Source organism: Oratosquilla oratoria, chromosome 40 (assembly GCF_046742065.1).
Source record: "Oratosquilla oratoria isolate Oo_2021 chromosome 40, ASM4674206v1, whole genome shotgun sequence".
NCBI lineage: Eukaryota > Metazoa > Arthropoda > Malacostraca > Stomatopoda > Squillidae > Oratosquilla > Oratosquilla oratoria.
Window position 1 is genome coordinate 5,696,816 of NC_134816.1, and position 5,000 is coordinate 5,701,815.

The window sequence follows — 5,000 nt, forward strand, 5'->3', positions numbered from 1 at the left end:
TCTTTAGGAATTGCGAATGCTTTAGTAAACAACTTCGAGTGGAGGAGGGAAGGAGGGGGTGTTGCTTCCACACTTGGATGTTGCTCTTGTTCTTGTTGCTGCTGCCGACACTCCACTCACTCCTCCTCCATCTCCTCCTGCTCCTCATCCTTCTTTTTCTCCTCCTCCTCCGCCTCTTCCTCCTCCTCCTCCTCCTCCTCTTCCTCCTCCTCGTCGTCGTCATCCCCTAAGTCTAGCTCGCCAACGAGCTCCACCTCCTCAGGCTCTATCATCTCGTCCTCGTCCTCGTCCTCGTCGTCCTCCTCCCTGGTGGGCGACACGTCCAACTGGAGCCGTCTGAGGGCGTCTAGGGGCGACATAGGGGTGGCCGGTGTTGGGGGCTGCTGCAGGTAGAACTGCTGCTGTTGGTACTCATGCTGTTGCTGCTGCATCATGAGTGCGGGCGTGGTTGGAGACCTGTTCATCCCGATCACAAACTTCGGGGAGTCGCAGGTGGGCGAAATGAGGGCCTGGACCTGTCTAGAGGAGAAGGGGCAAGTGGCCGAAGAGGAGGTGGAGGAGGAGGAGGGGGAGCTGGAGTGGTTGGCCGGGCTCGCCAGGTGCCGGTGTGGTATTACCTCACGCTCTGCAGGCAGGGCCCAGAGATCCTGTAGGAGGCGCGGTAGGAGGCGTTAGTGGGGCGTTATAGCAAGCAGGTCAGACCTAGCGGTTAGTGGGAGCAGGTCAGACCTAGTGTGAGTAGGAAAATGTCAGACCTACCGGTTAGTGGGGGAGCAGGTCAGACCTAGCGGTACGTGGGAGTAGGTCAGACTTAGTGGTACGTGGCATCATGTCAGACCTGGTTAGTGGGAAAGGCTAAACCTAACGGTTAGCGGGAACAGGCCAGACCTCCTTGTGGTTAGTGAGGGTAGGTCGTACGACCTGGTGGCGGGTTGGTAGGAGCAGGTCAAACCTAGCAGTTAGTGGGATCCAGTTAGTAGGTTCCAGTCAGAGTTAGCGTTACCGGGAGTTGGCCAGTTAGCGTGCGCAGGTCAGAGCAGAGTCTGTGTGTGTGTCTTGTACAACGATGGTGTAGGTCCAAGAAGAGTATTAATGATCAATGTGATTATGAGCATACAAAAGCTGGGCAGATCAGTTAGTCAATGTGACAAGCCTGAGTTAAGACGAGTTAAGTGGGTTGCAATGAATGAAAGGAGTAATTCAGAGTTTAAAAAAAAACATACAAAGGTGTCGATATCCGACGAAGTTATTCCCAAGTAGAAGCAAGTCGAAGGTGTTATGAAGAGTTGGGGAAAGCGAGAGCAACTTTGTATGAGTGCAAGAAGTGCGTGTGAGTCAGAGAGTGGAGCATTTAGTGACAGCAAAAGCGGGTCATCGTGAGTGCGAGTAAATGTAGATCAGTCAGTGATTCACTGTCAGTGTGAAACTTAGCCGGGTGGGTAAGCTGCTAAAATAATGCTACCTGGTAGTCAGGACCAACTGGGCCCGCGCCATCTGAGCTCGCAAAACCTTTGGGGATGGCGCCACACAAGTCCTGCACCAGGATCTGTCCCCACCCGAAGGAAGGGAAGTCTTGTGGTCGAGGCGAAAGCCAAGCCAAAGAAGATGCACACTGACGTGGGTTCTCACAGACGTGGGCCCACACTGACGAGGGCCCACACTGACGAAGACCCGCAACGACGATGATCCATTCTGACCACGGAACACACTGAGGCCTACGAAGATCAGCTCCTTCAACACTCTGAGCGCCGAAGCTATCGAGGATCGACGTTGTCAAGGGCCTTCAGTGGCAAAGGACAAGACTAAGAGGGATCCCCAGTGTAGGCCTACAGTGATGACAGTTTATAATGATGATAGCCCACTCTGGCGTGGGGAAATATCTAAGAGTGCCTCAATCTATTCTAAGGGAATCCAAAAGGCAATGGTCAACCCAGAGGCCGTCCCCACGTGACCCGATTAAGTCAGTCTGTGTGTGTGTGTGTGTGATTCACCATGGTCTCGGATCAAGTGTTGGACTCGTGATTGGCAGCTACTTCCCTCCCGGAAGAGAGCTCAGAGCTCATGTATGACCGATCTATAGGTAATGCTGTGACCTTACACGCACACCCACCCAACTCCCAGCCCACGAGTTGGAGTAACGATTCGCAGCGCAACGATACTGAAATTATTTCAGTCCTGGTCGGGATTCGAAACCGGACCGCCGTAGTGGCGGCCGGGAATTCTAGCACTGCGTCACCGAGTCGTGTCGCGCGCGCGCGCGCGTGTGTGTATGTGTTTGTGCGGTGTATAGAAGAGCGATCGAAAGAGAAAGAGAGAGAAAGGGAGAGAGAATGAGAGAGAGAGAGAGAGAGAGAGAGAGAGAGAGAGAGAGAGAGAGAGAGAGAGAGAGAGAGAGAGAGAGAGAGAGAGAGAGAAAGAGAGAGAGAATAAGAGAGAAAACGAGAGAGAGAGAATGAAAGAGAGGGAATGAAAGAGAGAGAATGAGAGAGAGAATGAGGGAGAGAGAGAGAGAGAGAGAGAGAGAGAGAGAGAGAGAGAGAGAGAGAGAGAGAGAGAGAGAGAGAGAGAGAGAGAGAGAGAGAGAGAGAGAGGTATGGCCAATTGACTCAGCATGAACATCTGCCAACTTAACTCTGACTGGGAACAATGACAGGTATATTATGTATGTGGTGGTCCTGAAAGATGAAGGTCAGAACCATCTCGATGCCTTTTTCAAAACCTGTCAACACCCTTACCTCCATCTGGAGGTGCAGCCCCAAGGGGCTAGCATTCGGTCTTTGGACCAGATCTCAAGATATCTCTATCAACCTTGACTGCATTTTCTCAATTTTTACACATCAGGAAAGCTGATAACTCTTCTCTTTCTGCTACTATACGCTGGTGGCAAAAAAGCAGTCCCACACTAGTTTAACCCAGACAATAATCTACCATTTCTTCCCAGAGAGATCCATGGGAGGGCCCAAGGACTGTTGCCAGCCACTGTGGGGTTGCAGGTTTCCAGTGAGTGTAACTCGAGGCAACAATCATTAACATTATTATCAACTCTGACAACTCATCCGACCTGTCTATCCAGAAAAGGAACCCTTTCATACAACCTGCCTACCTAATCTTTGTAGGTTGTAACTGTTCGACCTCTCCACCAGCCAAGGCAGGTTGCATGCATCTGACCTGTTCACCAGTGACAGGTTACAGCATGTCTGACCTGTCCACTTACAGTAGGTCGCATCCAAACTTATATAAAAGAAAAAGGCTAAAGAAGCACAGATAACCAAGGAGATCACATTGGAAAGAAGGGTACTTAATACTCACTAACATACACACACATATGCACACAAACACACACATACACACACACACACATACACGCACACAAACACACACGCATATAAAACACATACACATGAGTATACAAAAATACACCAAGGCACAAAAGCTGCTATGTAGGTTATCAAAAGAACTTGTATTAAAATACACAGGGGCATGTGGCAATAAAAAGTTAAAAACATTCAAAAAAGTTAACATGAATATATTTGGCCACATGAAAATTGATGAAGCCATTATGTGGGTTGAAAAATAAGTGTAAGCAGGAAAATGAGCTTACAGTTAAAAAGAGATGAAAAAATAAGATATAAATTTAAGCATGAAAAAAGATCACATGGGCAATTGCTGAGGAAGCAAACATGAAGAGACCAAGCATGCGTGCACAGGAGAGAGAAAAAATGGCAGAAGCAGCTGTCTCCATTAGGAATTGGAAAAAAATTTAAGTCCTAAATCATATCCTTGAGGGACTTAGGGGTCGCAGTGCCTCAGATTTCCGAGCAGCTTTTACAAAGAGGCTGCTGCAGGTCATACTGATGTTGTCCACACCTTTGCTACTTGCTTGCTTGCTTCTTCTATCTCTCTCTTGATTTGACACCTGCATCCAGCCAAACACCCACAACCCTTTCACTCTGACCCTCACCCTTGCCATCAACATCACTAATGCCACCTGCCGTCGCCACCGCAACTATATCAATCCATCTGCCACTGTAACTACACCAAGCTGCCTGTTGATCTTAAGCTGCCAGAATAAACAATGAACTGCAGACTCTCATGCATACATTTCAAACACACCATATCAAACTTTGATTTTTCATTATAGGATTTCTGACAACAAAGCCAACCCTGAAGACCCTACCTGAGACTACACTTCATCAGCAGTGAGCAACACCTTCCACTTCAAAACTAACACTTTCTACTTCAAAATCACAGCTGGAGGATCTTTGATAGTCAACAGATTGGTCTTTCTAGCATCATTAAGCCAGAAATGGCGATCTTCACCCCTTGTGATCAAGAATGACAATACACTAGGCCAAAAGATCAAGCAATACTCCTTTGGAAACCAGCTCTATCCAGTGGACTTCCTTTGGAGGTAAGTGTGGCATGGAATGTAAACCCTTGAAGGATGCCTCACTCTATATCCTGATAAAAAAAATCTTGCCCTTCCACTTAAGCTATCAATCCTGTAAATAGATCCTGAGAAACAATAATTGCTCATTTTGTAGATCCACTAAGAAATTTTGCTGGCTGGCTAAAACAGGTTTCCTGAAATCTAGAACTGGTAGAACTCCCCTACAGCAACTTAGTCCTGCTGAAGTCACACTTTTGATGAGGTACTAACGACCTATTCATCAGTGCATCACCTCCAAACTCTGCATCTGTTCTGCATGGAAGTTTCACTGTCTAGGGAAAATAATATACATAGCAAAAGAAGTTCATAACTTTTGAGTACCTCTGAAAAAGCATCAAAATATAATCTTATAGCATGAATGACAAAATTGTAACTGAATTTAGGAATAAAAATAATGCAGAGAAATCATAGTGGGCAAAGCTAAAAATATTGGTGATAATTCAATATAAATTATATTGAGTAAGAGCTCAATGCTTTTTATCAGTACCTTAAATTTAAGGAAGCAAACTCAATTATTCAAAATTAATAAAAATAATATTGGTAACAAGGA

At 46.8% G+C, this 5,000-nt stretch overlaps 1 protein-coding gene across 1 annotated transcript in view; it reads right to left on the reverse strand.

Moving 5' to 3' along the window:
• Positions 1–512: 512 nt before the first annotated feature.
• LOC143020624 (protein Fe65 homolog) overlaps positions 513–5,000 on the reverse strand; it is a 38,719-nt gene continuing 34,231 nt past the window's right edge. Inside the window, exon 12 of the mRNA XM_076177093.1 lies at positions 513–647. The gene's annotated coding sequence lies outside the window, so the exon portion shown is untranslated. The remainder of the gene's footprint in view (positions 648–5,000) is intronic.